Consider the following 14,875-nt stretch of genomic DNA (forward strand, 5'->3'; position numbering starts at 1 on the left):
GGAGACCAAGCAGCACATGTCTTCCCCTCCGGAGCCAGGAAGCAATGCTCCATATGAGCACCAAAGCTTCTCCAGGAGAACCAACAGCTCAGACAGCAACTCGTAGGAGAACCCACAATGCCTCCTTAACGCCTCACCCCTTCAACACCTCCCTTCTTCTCCACCTATTTATCCTGACAACCCTCCTCAGGTGGAGCATCTTCTCTCAATGCATGCTGATGTAATCCAGCTGGCGTTAAGTTGACCACCAGTTTTCAAACCATAATACAGGCACATACTACCATGCTTGGTCCCTGGGTCTTTTTTTTTTTTTTTTTTAATAGATCTCATTACCAGAAAGTCCTTCTACCACAGAGGTGACCTGGCTTCCGTGCAGTACCCCCCACCCTGTCAATCTCCTGTGGTTGGGTTTACTGCCTTCATGGGATGAATGAGGCAGAGCAGTCATGTGATCTCTAGTTGCCCCTGCCCTGTCCCCATTCTCCTTTAGCTGAGGCGCTGTCAAGGTCACCCCCACCTGGACGTATCCCCCTCACTCAGGGAGGCTACACTTGCTGGACAGAGCCTCTGCCTCCTTTCTGGCACTGGGTGATTTGTGAGGAGCCTGGGGGTGGGGGCAGAGGCTCGAGTCTCTATAGATGCACTGTCCTGTGTCCTGTTCTGAGGTGCTTCCTGCAGCACACAGGGGTATCATCACAATGCCACTGGTGCGCCCAGCCCAGGCCCTGCCCTCTGGGCCACAGTGGCTGGAACAGAATCCAAGGCCTTTGCTTTACACTGAGCCACATCCCCAGCTCTTTATTTTTTCTCTAAGAAAAGCCTCATTGGGCTGGGGATTTAGCTCAGCGGTATAAGCACCTGCCTGGTAAGCATGAAGTCGTGAGTTTGATTCTCACTACAGAAAAAAAAAAAATCTCACTAAGTTTCCCAGGCTGGGCGAAGACTTGTGATCCTCCTGCTGCACCCTCAGTGCAGGGACTCCAAGCCTGCACCGCTGGGCCCAGCTGGCGTTTCAGTATTTTATCCATCGGCTGGTGTGGAGCTGCCTGTGCCAGGCAGAGGCTGGGGCATTGCATGGAGCAGCGTCCTTGGACCCTGCTGTACCTGCTGTGTGTCTGGGATGTTCTCCCACCATCCCGTGTGTGACCAGGTACCCGTGGCCTCCGGGGTGTGGCATGAATGTGGCCAGTACTCGACACTCTCGGCCAGGCAGGGACAGGAGTCCAGGCCAGCTGGGGCTGAGGAGGAAGATGGAGAGGTCAGAGGAGAGGCCTGGCGGGAAGCTGACTTAACCTGGGATGCTGCTGGGGACAAAGTCTTGTTCCCAAAAGACAGGCTGAAGCCCTAACTCCCCACACTGGCAGCTGTGGCCTTATGATTTTCAGATGCCAAGCTAAGAGGATGCCAGTGGAGCGGAGCCTAAGCCAACAGCACTGGTGTCTCCTTTTTTTTTGAGAGAGGGTCTCACTATCCAGTTCAGGCTGGCCTTGAACTCACTTTGTAGCCCAGGCTGGTCTCAGACTTGCAGCAGTCTTCCTGCCTCAGCCTCCCGAGAGCTGGGATTACAGGCACGCACCACCATGCCCAGATTCTTCTTTTGTTTGCTTTGTTCTGGTTTCTTTCTTTCTTTTTTCTTTCGTTCTTTCTTCTTTCTTTTTGAGACAGGATCTTACTCTCTGTAATTCATGCTAGCCTTGAGTTCACTATGTAGTCCAGGTTGGCCTCACATTTTTTCTTTTTTTTTGCTATCAGGAATAGAACTTATGACCTTGTACTTGCCAGACAGGTGCTGTGCCTCTGAGCTACACCCCCAGTTCCTTGCCTCAAACTTAGAGTGAGTGCTGAAATTACAGTGGTATATCCCAGGGGCTGGAGATTTAGCTCAGCGGCATAAGCACCTGCCTTGCAAGCAGGCAGTTGTGAGTTCGATCCCCGGTACCGATAAAAAGGAAAAAGACAAAAAACAAAACAAAACAGTGGTATATCCCACACCTAACTTGATTTTTTGAGACAGGGTCTCACTATGACATTTAGATTAGTTCTAATGTATTATGTGGCCCAGGCTGGTGGTGATCCTCCTGCCTCAGCCTTCCCAGTAGTGGAATTCCAGGCCTATGCCAGGCTATCTAGCTTAGGACTGGTGTTTTATAAGAAGAGGAGACAAACTGGGTGCAGCAGTGCACAAATGTTATCCCAGCACTCGGGGAGGCTGAGGGACTGCAAGTTTGAGCCAAGCCTGGGCAACTTAGTGATTTAGCAAAATCCTGTCTTAAAATGCAAAGGATTAGAGGTACATGTGGTGGTAGTGTATGCCTGTCATCTCAGAACTGAGGAACCTGAGGCAGGAGGAGCGCTGTGAGGTCAAGGGAACCTGGGCTCCATAGTGAGTCTGAGGCCAGCATGAGTCTACATAGTGAGACCTGTGTCAAATACATACAGAAACAAGTAAAGGGCTTGGGGTGAAGATCTTGGGTTCAAGTCTCCAGTACCAAGCTGGGGGTGGTGGTGCACTCCTGTAATTCCAGCACTTAGGAGGCTAAAGCAGGGGGATCATTGCAAGTTTAAGACCAGCCTGGGCTACAAAGTGAGTCCACGCCAGCCTGAACTGCATAGGGAGACCCTGGCTCAAAAAGACAAAACAAAAAACCAAACCCAAACCAAACCAAAACAAACGGAAAAAAAAAAAAAAAAAAAAAAAAACCCAGTCACTTCTCCAGTACCACAAAATAATAAATAAGTAGGAACAGACTTGCGACACATGCCCAGGGAAGACATCCAGATGACTGCCAGCTCTCAAAGCCAGAGAGAGGCTGGACGGGTTCCCCTAGGTCTGAGAGGGACACAGGCCTGCCATCCGCTGATCCTGGACTTTTGGGCCCTGGAACTGTGAGAATGTAAGTGTGTTGTTTTCAGTGCCCAGGTTGTGGCTATTTGACAGCAGCCCCAGGACACCGATGCCCCGGATGAGCAGAGGCACAGGGCCTGGGCGAAGTGAGGCACAGTGCAGCCTTGCCTTGGTGTTGGGCGGCCTTCCTGGCTTCTCCAGGAAGCAGACGTGAGTGTATGTGTGTGCCTGAGTGCATGTGTGTGTGTGTGTGTGTGCACGTGTCTGCACGCCAGGGCGTCTCTGCTGTGCTAGGGGAGGATCAGGTTCCAGCCCGGGTGAGGCACCGGTATCTCCGGCAGGCAGGCAGGCAGGAGGGTGGGCGGGCGGCCCTGCAGCCCAAACAAAGCCGTGTGCTATTTTCAACCAGCCCCTGGCAGCCCTGTCCTGACCCCTCTCCCTGTGTCTGTGTCGGTGCAGGGCTGGGCCAGCATTTGAGTGGCAGGTTGGAGAGGTTCAAAGGTGCCAGGCTCCACCCCAGCTTCCCAAAGGCCAGCAAGGGTTTCTCTTGCTGGGGTGCAGCCAGGATGGCCTAAGTGGGGTCCTCCCTGGGCTCTCAGCTTTGGTCCTGACTTTATTGCCAGTATCCTCTGGCCAGCTTGCTGCTAGCCAGCATTTTTCTCTTTTCTTTTGATCAGGTTCTTGCCAAGTCCCTAAGCTGGGCTTGAACTTGCGATCTTTCTGCCTTAGCCAGAGTGCTGGGATTACAGGCCTCCACCACCACACCTGGCTTCCACCCCCTTTATTTATTTATTTTTGTCTTCTTTTTTTTTTTGAGACAGGGTGTCACTATGGAGTTCAGGCTGGACTTGAGCTTGTTTTGTAGCCCAGGCTGCTCTCGAATTTGTAACAATCCTCCTGCCTCAGCTTCCCGAGTGCTGGGATGACAGACATGCACCACCACGCCGGCTTCCACCCACTTTAATAAGCACCATCCTGCCACGGACTCATTGGTTGCCAAGCAATTTCTAGTAAAAAGGTGATGCTGTACCTTCGCCCACCTTATTCACAGGATCTGGCACTGTGTGGCTTCTGCCTCTTCCCTACTAAGGCAAAATGACTGGGAAGGGAGACCTGTGGGATTGAATCAGAGCATGAGGCAGCAAGGCGTTCAGGAAAGAGGACTCCAGAACTGCTGCAGAAACTGGCAAGAACAGCCCGGCATGCCTGTAATCCCAGCACTCAGGAGGCTGAGGCAGGAGGACTGCTGTGAGTTGAAGGTCACCTGTCTCAAAAAGACAAAATAAATAAATAAAAATAAACACACACACACCATCTTTTATATTGCTATACAACAAACCACCTCAAAATTTAGGAATTTGGAACCATCCATTTACTACAACCTACCTCATCTGGGTTTTTACTTTCTGTGGTACGGACAGTCAACAGCAATCTGATATTATTAAATAGAAATTTCATAAACTCTAAGCACTCAGGAGGCTGAGGCAGGTGGATCACTGAAAGTTTGAGGCCAGCCTGGGCTACACAGTAAGACCCTGTCTCAAAAATAAATAAAACAAGGGGCTGGGGGTTTAGCTCAGCGGCATAAGCACCTGCCTTGCAAGCAGGTGGTCATGAGTTCGATCTCCGGTACCGATAAAAATGAAAAAGACAAAAAATAAATAAATAAATAAATAAAAATAAATAAATAAATAAATAAAACAGTAATTGGAGATATAGCTTGGTGTGAAGGTCCTAGCTTTAATCCCAGTATGAAAGAGAGAGAGAGACAGAGAGACAGAGAGAGACAGACAGAACTGTCTCAACACCAGTGGCTTAAAACACTGATCCTTTATTTCACTCTTGAATTTGCAGCCCAGGTAATCCAGGCAGGGGCAGCTGCCTCTGCTCTATATAGCACTGGTGGGAGGAGCACAGGGTTTGGGAGACCCTGAGCCTGCTGGCAGCTGGGTGTGGGCTGCTTGGGCTTCCTGGCAGTGAAGTGGCTGGGCTCCCTTGTGAGCATTTCATGGCACAGAAGACTGGGCTTGAACTCGGGATCCTCCTGTTTCAGCCTCCCAGAATGCTGAGATTATAGACCTGTGCCACCATGCTCTGCTAAGACCCTGCTTTTCAATACTAGGAGTGTCAAGGTGCAAGGCCAGGTGGGAGGCCAGATAAGAAAGGGCTGTGCCTGCCAAGGGCCAGCCACCCCTCTGTTCCCGCAGCGCCCCTGCCATGGTCCCAGTGGCCTACAGAGGGCGCCATATGCCCAGGCTCCTGTGGGCCTGGACACCAGTGCCAGGCCACTCACATGATGCCCACTTCCCAGATGAGGAGCCAACAGCAGGCAAAGGACGTGGGTGGGATTTGCCTCCTGGCTGCTCCCCTGTCCCCCTTGTTGTGGCCTGCCCCTGGTGACTCTGGAACAAAGACTCATTCAGGTCCCACCAGCCTTGGCTTCCAGGACAGCCTGGGCCTCCTAGATGGGACCTGGGTGCAGGCTGACTGACGGGAAGCAGAGCTGACACACGATTTGTACCTTGACTACGAAGATGCGGCTGTTGCCAGAGGAGAACCGAAACCAGCCATGAATAATTCTTATGCTTTCAACAAAAACACCAATGAAATGAAAGCCTGAATAAACACCACTCAGCCCAGTCAGCCGTGAAGGAGAAAAAAAAAACAAAAGAAAGCTAAACCACCGGAGTTAGGCTCTCAGCTCTGTGGGATCAGGCCTGGATCTGCCTGTGAGGGTGACTGGTCCCTTCGCCTGGTCCCCAGGAAGCTCCCTCCCCTGCATCAGGCCCAGCACACAGGGAGCCACACAGGCCTGCAGGCCTCAGCCCAGGATGTTCTTTCAGTTTGGAACACACTGCTGTGCTTATGCAGCCTAGTAAACTCCTACTCATCCTTGAAAACCCTTCTAAGATGATGTTGCCTCATTCAGTCATTGGATAAATGTTCACAGAGGCCTCCTGGACTTGGCACTGGGAGAGAGTGAGGATATAGAACAAAGGTCTGAACTGTGTCCTTCCAAATGCTGGTGTGAAATCCTAGCCCTCAAAGGGTTGCGGGGAACAGCAGCCCTAACGCCTCACAGCTTTTGCCTGGCCCGGTACTGATTGGCAAAGTCCTGGGGTCACAACAGCTTCTGATTAGAAGTCCTCAGGAGATGACAGGTGATGTGTATTTTAAGAACCAGCATGAGTTACCAACAATGTCCCCATACCATAAGACTTTGGTCTTTTGGGGGCTGGGGATTTAGCTCAGTGGCATAAGCGCCTATCTTGCAAGCAGGCAGTCATGAGTTCGATCCCTGGTACCGATAAAAAGGAAAAGACAAAAAAAAAAAAAAAAAAGACTTTGGTCTTTGAGCCAGGTGTGGTGGTACACATCTGCCAGTCCAGCACTTTGGGAGGCTGAGGCAGGAGGATCATTGTGAGTTCAAAGCCAGCCTGAACCACACAGTGAGACCCTGCTATGCAGTTGGAGGTCGGTGGGATGAGCCTGGGTTCAATCTCCAGTATGAAACCAAAAAAAAGGCACAAGCCACAAACATACACATAGATAAGGCGAAGACCCAGATGCAGAGGCAGAGACTGAAGCACCCAGCTGCATGCCTTGGACGGCAGGCTCCCCAGGGACCCCAGGAGGAAGCCTGGCCCACTGCTACTTTGATTTTGGCCTCTGGCTCCTAACTCAAGACAGACAAAAATTCTGTCATTTAAAGGCGCCGAGACTGCAATTATTTATTCCAGCAGCCACAAGAAAGCAGCGCAGTCAGCCAGTCCTGTCCTGGGTAGAAGTGAAGGGGCCAGTGGCTCGGGGACAGGCCTGGCCAGGGTCCTGCCAGTGATGTCGGGCTCACAACCAGCAGGCACCAGAGGCAGAGGAAGGGGGTCACAGGTGTGGGGCTGTCAGCATCCTTTGCTATCTGTTCCAGGGCTACGCAGGGCATTCAGCACAGCACCGTCTTGCCAGATCCTGTGGGAGGGGCTGGATCAGCCCTTCTGTCTAGATAGGGAAACTGAGGCAGTGACTGTGCCAGCCCATGCTAAGAAGGTGGCAGATGCAGGACTTGGCCTATATGCCCACTGCCCACACTGTCCCTTCGTGGTGCATTTGGTTGGCACCTGGTATCAGCAGGCACAGCCCCGCTGGGAGCCACAGAGCTGAGTTCTGAGCCCAGCTCTGCCCCTCTGTGTGACCCAGGAAGTCATGGAGTCCGAGCTTCACCCCCGCCCCAAGCTTGGCAGGCTCTGCCCTTCCTTGCTGTTGGCTGGGACCCTGGAGCCTAGTGGCCTCAGACAGTCAAACCTCTTCCTGGTGGTCAAGGTGTCACATCCAAGTATCCTAGCAAACAGGGCTGAGGTTGCCTGTCCCCACTTCTGAACTTGCTTTGGAAGTGAGAGTTTGTCACCCTCAGTGCATTTGAAGGGACAGAATGTGATGAGCTGAGCAGAGGCCACTTGGACACCAGCAGGTGGCCCACACAGGTGTTTCATTTTGGTCAGCAGTGGTTAAAAATAGTGCCAATAGGGCTGGGGACTTAGGTCAGTGGCACTGCCTGCCTGCCAAGCATGAGGTTGTAAGTTCGATCCCCGTACCAAAAAAAAAAAAAAAAAAAAAAAAAAAATAGTGCCAAGCACTAGGGGGTGTAGCTCAGTGGCACAGCGGTTGCCTGGCATGTGGCAGGTTCTGAATTTGATCCCCAGCACTGGTTAAACAAAGCAGGGCAGGGGCAAAGAATTTGCATAGACAATTCTCTAAGAAGATACACAAATGTGCAATTAGCATATGAAAAGGTGCTCCTTGTCACTGACCATTAGGGAAATACAAATCAAAGAGGGTTCCTATGGAAGAAAAAAAAGACCCAGAAAATAGCCAAGTGTGAGGGCACATGCTTGTAATCCCAGCACTCTGGGAAGCTGAGGCAGGAGGATTGCAAATTCCAGCCCAGCATGGGAAATGTCTCATAATAAAAAAGGGAGGGACGCTCAGCATGAGCCCCTGGGTTCAGTACCTGGTGCCACCACCACAAAATAAGACAAATACACAAGAAGGACAAAACCGGAACCAGGAAATAGCAAGTGTTATTTCAAGATGTGGAGAAATGGGAACCCAGGAGCGCTGCAGGTGGGCCCCAATTTCAGATGCTGCAGACTCAATTCCAAATGCATAAGCGGTCTGTGGAGGCTGGGCCTGTGGGAGGCAGTGACCAGGTCCTGCCACAGAGGAACAGATTGATGAGCTCCCAGGTTCCTGAAGGAGTGGCTCGTTGCACCAGCAAGCTCTACTTGGCAGCTTGTGCTGGCACGCTGTGCAATACCCTCCATCCCACTGTAACTCAGCAGCAAGGCCTGTGCCGGAGGGTGCTGCCACCAAGTTCTGTGATGTCCCATCCTTCAGAACTCTGAGCAAATTGTACTGTCTGCAAACCACCCAGTCTGTAGTACTCAGTTATAGCTACAGAAAATGGATGGAGACACTGAGTGTCCCTGGGCAGTTAAATGGATAAACAATGGAGCATATTTAGGCAAGGGAATATTACACAGCTCTGCAAAGGAAGAGCATTACATCCTCTTTATTTTGGACTGGGGATTGAACTCATCACCTCACACTTTCCAGGCAGGCACTGTGCCGCTGAGCTATATCCACTGCCCAAAGAAAGGGCACTGTTATCTCCTCCCTGGTGGACCCCAAGGACACACTGCTGCTACATGAAAGAAGCCATTTATGAAGGGCAGATAACAAAGAATCCTGTTTCTATGAGGTCTCCAGACTTTTCGGATTCCTAGAGGTGGAAAGTAAAGTGGTGAGAGTCTGGGTTTGGACAGAAGGGATGGGAAATTAGTGTTGAACAGAGTTTCAGCGTGGGAAGATGAGAACCTTCTGGAGTTGGGGATGGATAGTGGTGGTGATGGCACAACCCTGTGAGTGTGTGCATGTGTGCTTTAGATGGAGGCTTGCTAAACTGCCTCAAACTTGTAACCCTCCTGCCTCAGCCTCCTGGGTAGCTGGTACTATAGGCAGGTGTCATTGTGTCAGGCTCCGAATGTATTTAGTCATTGAACTATCCATTTAAAAATGGTAAAACTAGCAAATTTTGGCTGGGTGTTGCAGTACAGGTCTGTAATCCCAGCACTTGGGAGGCTGAGGCAGGAAGATCACTGTGAGTTCAAGGTCATTATGGGCTATGCAGTGAGTTCAAGGTCAGCCTGAATTACATATGGAGACCCTGTTTCAAAAGAAATAAACATGCCAAAATATAGCTCAGTGGCATCAGTGCCTGTCTAGCAAGCGCAAGGTCAGGAGTTCAATTCTCAAAGAAAAATAAAAACCCAGTAAATTTTGTTATATATACTATATTTCACAACAATTTAAAGAAAGTCAAGGCTCATAAATGAGGAAGTGTCCTTTAGTTGAGTGTGGTCACATAGTCTATGAACACCAGCGACATATGACTGGGCACTGACCTCCCCTGGCTTCATGTTCAAGGGAACAATTTGTGAATTCTAAGTGACCTGTGGTTTCCCAGGCTCCACACAGAGGTTGGCAGCTGGGGATAGCAGACAACCTTAGGTCACAGCACATCTTCCCTTTCATGTTAAGCTGTTGGGGATGTTTGTTACAGTGGCATGGCCCAGCCCACTGACTGATACACCAGTGTTTTGTGGACAGGGATAGATTTGGCCTCCTGGGCATCCTGGCTCCTGCTTGGCTGTCACAGGCATTTACACCTGGGGTGGTGTAGTCTGCTCTGGCTGCCAGAATAGAGAAACAGGCAGAGTGGCTTAAACAACAGAGAGCTACCAAGTTCCAGATACAACGAAGCAAGACCCATCCCTGTCTCATGGCTTGCAGGTAGCATCTCCTTTGTCTTCACATTCTCTGTCCCAGTCCATCTCTAAAGTTCCCCTTTTCAATGTGTTTATCTATCTATTTATTTATTTTTGTGGTATTGGGAGTTGAACCCAGGGCCTTTGCACTGAGCTGTACCCCCAGTCCTTTTAAAAGTTTTTGAGACAAGACCTTAGTAAACTGATAAACTGCCTAAGCTAGAATCAAATTTGTGATCTTCCTGCCTCAGCCTCAAAGATGCTGACATCACAGGCTTGCATGAAATGTGGCTTTTTTTAATACTGGAGGTTGAGCCCAGGGCCTCACTCATGCCAGCCAAAGGCTCTAGCACTGAGCCCCTGCTTTTTATGAGCACACTCATCATATTGAAATTGGGGCCGCCCGGCACCCTGCTCATCTTAAAGAATTATATCAAGATGACCCTATTTCCAATTAAGGTCCCATTTTGAGGAACTGGGGTTTAGGACAACACACATATTTAGTGAGGTCACTGAGCCCTAACAGGTGGCTTCCTAGGGCAGCGAGCTGGACCGGGAGAGCAGGGCAGGGCAGGGCTTCCTGGAAGAACCTGGGCCTTTCCGGAGAGGAACCCAGGAAGCAGGTCTTTCTGGAGGAGCAGCTCCGGAAGGCTCCCCGACTTCCCTGCAGCCACAGAGGCTGGGCGTGGGGGGCACGGGGGCAGGCGCCGTGTGCAGGGGAGCCTTCCGCCTCCTTGTGCTCTCCTGGTCTCCAGGTAACGATGGAGCAAGACTTGAGGATAAAGTACAGGGTGGCTTGGAGGGGCCCTCATGGGGTTTGATCTTTGCCGGTTTGTTTTTGACTTTGTGCTGACTGTAGATTGACGTGGGGGTAGGCGCAGGCTGGAGGCAGATCGGAGAGGAGAGATTTCAAAGCTACAGCCATGGGAAGGCTTTTCTTTTCTGCTTGAAAGAAAATGCCAAAGAAGGATAAAAAGCAAGAGGTTAAAAAGAGGGAGAGGGAGGTGAAGAGTGAATTTTGTGTGTGGGGGGAGCCCGGCGGCCCAGGGGCCCTGGACAGGGTCAGATCCTGGTCCTGTCACCTGCAGGAGGGAGCTGGGCAGAGCTGGCTGCCTGCTGGCTGCCACTCTGGTGGCCTTAGTTAGGGTGCCCACCTCCTTAGGTCTCGGCTCCTACCTCTTTGTTATACTGGGGATTGCGCTCAAGTGCTCCCACTGAGCTATCTCCCAGCCCTTTTTGCTTTGAGATAGAGTCTCACTAAATTGCCTAGGCTGGACTGGAACCTGTGATCCTCTGGGCTCAGCCTCCCACAGGGCTGGGATTACAGTGTGTGCTGCCTACTGTGCCCAGCCCAGGGACCCTTTTGCTGAGTCACATGCTTCACACAGCTCCAGTGTGCTGGTATTAGAGTGTAGCTCCAGGAACACCCCTAGACTGGGTGTGGGCGTGAGAAATCAGTAAGCCAGAGGGAGATGGGAAATGTGATCTTTTAGGTGTGCCGAGTCCTGGCTGCGCTGGCCAGGGCAGGCTGTAGCTCAGCTTCAGCCCTGTGGCCTCGGCTCTCCTGAACTCCTTTGGAATGCAGTCCTCAGTTAGTCTGACCTCAACCCACCCCTAATGCCCTAGGCTAAACCACTGACCTTTGACCTCCCCTCCTGTTACAGGAAGGAGAAAGTTCCCAGAAGACCACTGGGAAGACTGGCCGAGAAAAACGGGGGTGGTGAGTTGTGCGAGTGTGGGTGGGTTATTTGCCTTTTTATTTGGTGGCCTTGGGGATTGATCCCAGGATCCTCTGACTGAGCTACATCTCCAGCCCATGTTTTTTGTTTTGAGTCAGGCTCTTGCTGAATTGCCCCAGCTGGGCTCAGATTTTCAATCCTCCTGCTACAGCCTCCTATCCGCTGAGATTACCTGCAATGCATCACCACACCTGGTATCATTTCTTTTTTTTAAGGGGTTCAGCTCAGTGGTAGCCTGCATGCTTTTATGTATGAAGCCCTTAGTTCCATCCCCAGTAATGTGAAAATAAAAAACAAAGCAAAAAAGCCCCAACATTAACAAAAGCAGCGGCATGCTGGGGCTCCATGTCTCCTAGCACTCTGCCCATCGTAGTAGCTGGCCGTGTTTGCCACCACTTCCTAGCCCCAGTCTGTCACTTTTCCTTTCTGCCCTGAAGGTGTCTCAGCCACTGAATGTGTAGAATGGTACCCACATCCTAGGGCTGTCCGAGCCTGCTGGGGCTTGCTGAAATGTGCAAAGTGTGTGTACAGGGAGTTTTCCAGCTGCAACGTGGATGGGAGGGCTCTGCCACCAGTGCTGGGGGGGCCGGGATCTGGAGGCACTAACCATGTGGGTCAGAGAGGTGGGAGGCCTGGAGGCGCCTCCCGGGCGGGCTGCCCGCCAGGGATGTGCAGGGCCCCAGACAAAGCTGGGAGCCAGAGGGGGAGGGGGAGGGGCTTCAGAGACGCGGCAGCCTCCTCCCGGGGCACTCACTCCCCACCTAGGTGCAGTGTCCCTCCCCAAAAGCACGTGCTGCCAAGCCTCCATTAGTCACCCGGCACTGACATCCATAAATACCATCAGTCACACCCCGCACAAGCTCGCAGCAGAACACACCCTGTCACACCCAGACAAAGACCCCAAGTGCCTAAAGAGGCCCTGCGTGTCCACGGCTCGGTCCCAGGGGCCAGCACTGCGTGGTTCTGCAGGGCTTTCCGGAGCAGCCCCCAGCATCACAAACTCGGTTCCAACTGGGCTCTGAGGTCCCCAAATAACCACAGTACTCCAAACCTCACTCCAAACAGCCCCCATCCTCTATGGGCTCGCACATTACAATAAACACCCACAAATGCCCTTGGCCCACTCCTCTGCTTGCTGGGGATGGGGGAATCAGGCTGACATTGGCTCCCTCCCCCACGACTGTCCTCGGATGGGTCTGCCAGGCAGGAAGTATTCCCCAAGGTCACCAGAACTCTTCGCTGGCTGGGTCTGGAGCGCTGATTTATTGGCGGTTTATTTGGAGAAACGCTATCGCTCTCAGATGGGGGAGTGGGGGTGGGGGGAGAGGGCTGGCGGTGGACTTTAACCTTGGGCTGAGACCGCAGTGCTTTGTTTTCCAAGTCGCTTCCTGGGCTGAGGCCTCACTGGGGCGGCTCACCGCCTGCGCTCCCCAGCATCGCTGGGGCCAGCGCGCAAATTCCTGCAAGCCCGGCTGCCGGAAGCCCTTGGTCCCTCCAACTGTGCTTTTAGAAATCTGAGGAGGAAGCTGGAGCTCGTCGGGAGAGAGCGACCTCTGAGTCTGGTTTTCAAAAGCCCCTGCACCCGGCCTCCAGTCACCCAACCACTTGAGATTGCTGGCATCGTGTGAGGTTTGGGGAGGCAACCAAAAGGGGTCAATGTCACACCCCTCCACTGCTGTACCCACAGTGTCCTGAGGCCCCTTTTTGTGGTGGTTGATCATTGCACACTCCACTTGCTAGGCTGATACGGGAACCCGAAGGTTTGTGCGCCTCTTTGGCAAAAAGGGCAGGCAATCCCCATAACAGTAGTTATTACTGAAAACCCTCCCAACGACCTTCTTCAGTTAGTGTAGAAAGACCAGCGCCCCAACCTGCGTGGGATCTTTTCCCGTTTTCCCAGTGGTTCGGTTATTTGCACCAAGGGGATGGGCGGCAAACAGGGTCCTCAAGCCAACACCCCATAGCAAGCGCGAGGGCTGCGGGCTTCTAGGGTGAGGGACTAGGTCTGGTTTCGCGGAGGTGACCTGTGAGAAGCCATTGTGCCTGACCTTGGCATCACCCCTCAGTGCTGGGTATAGCTGCTGCACACCCATCCAAACCTCAGCAGACCCTCCTGGCAGCAAGTGCCCGGGCTGCATGCACCCCTACTCAAGGTGGTAACTGCTGAGCCCCAGGCCACCTCGGGGTCTGACACTCGCGGGGATGGCTGGTGGTGGCACCGAATGGCCAGTCGACTCCCTCTCTGGAGAACGGGGAAGTTCCTGGCTTGATTCCCTGCGCAGTGACCGGGAGAGCAGGATGCCTGGCGGGCTGGGGATGCGAGGCCAGGCTGGAACACTCGCCAGTATTCAGCGCAGCGGAAGGAGGGCTGGCACGGAGATTTATGGCCGCGTCGGCCCCCTGCGCACTAAGCGCCTCTCCCGTCCTCTCCGAGCCAAACAGTGGAGTGGAAGACCAGACCCGGGCCGGAGGAAGAGGCCAGGGTCGGAGGCGGGGCTGAGAGGAGTCGGAATCCTCGGCGGCCCGGCCTGGCGCTTCGGCCCGGGTCCTGCTTGCTGTGCACCAGAGTCCTGGTGGCCCGTGGGATGCGGCCGCCGAAATCTCCAACCTTACCCGCATGGCTTTCTGCTGGGCTGGCCTAAACTACCGCCTGGCCGGTCGAGCCACTGCTGGTCCATTTGCAGTGAGGATAGCTGTCCCGGGTGTGGCCTCTCCGGGTTTTAGCAGCGCCCGGCCGGGAGCTCCCAGGTTGCCCGACCTAGGACCAGCGGAAACTGGCTCCTGGAACCAGCCACGGCCTCCGGAGCTGGGATCCCCTTTACTACCGTAGTTGCTGGTGTAGTTCGGGGGTTCCCATCCTTCCCCAGCCCGGGAGAAAGGCGGCTCCAGGCAACCGATGGGGGTGACTTGGATGTCCACGCCTAGGAAAGAATGCTGGCTGTCCCGCCTTCCCCTGGTGAGGAAACGGGGACCAAGTATCCGCGCGGCCAGCAGCACCAGGGTTCTGGAAGAAGCGGGTTCGACCTTGCATCTGGCACGACTGAGGCAGGCGCGGGTCTGGGAGTCGGACCTGCCCACAGTCGCCGGGTGCAGTGCCGACAGAGGCCCGGCAGGGGACACAGCCGGGCTCAAGGTTGGCCTGTCCTTCGGCTTTATAATAAAGGGGGAGAATTTCGTCTTGTGGAATGCTTATGGAGAGCTGACTTGGGTGCACAAAGACCCCAGCTCAGGCTCATCGGGCCGGCCGCGGACAGGCGCCCTGGACCGGGCAGGCCGGGTGGGTTCTCCGGGAATCGCGGCTTGAGACTGCCTGGAGCGGCCCCCCCCCCCCCCCGCTGATTTTCCGCCCAGTCAGTACAAAACACACACCCACACACCCACTGCGTCAACACGGTTTTTGGCCCTGGATCCAGCCGGGTAAATAAGCGTGAGGGGGTGGAGGGTGTGGGGCGCGGAAGATGGCGACTGGG

Source organism: Cavia porcellus, unplaced genomic scaffold (assembly GCF_034190915.1).
Source record: "Cavia porcellus strain 051 isolate PalLab524CR breed Dunkin Hartley unplaced genomic scaffold, mCavPor4.1 scaffold_23, whole genome shotgun sequence".
NCBI lineage: Eukaryota > Metazoa > Chordata > Mammalia > Rodentia > Caviidae > Cavia > Cavia porcellus.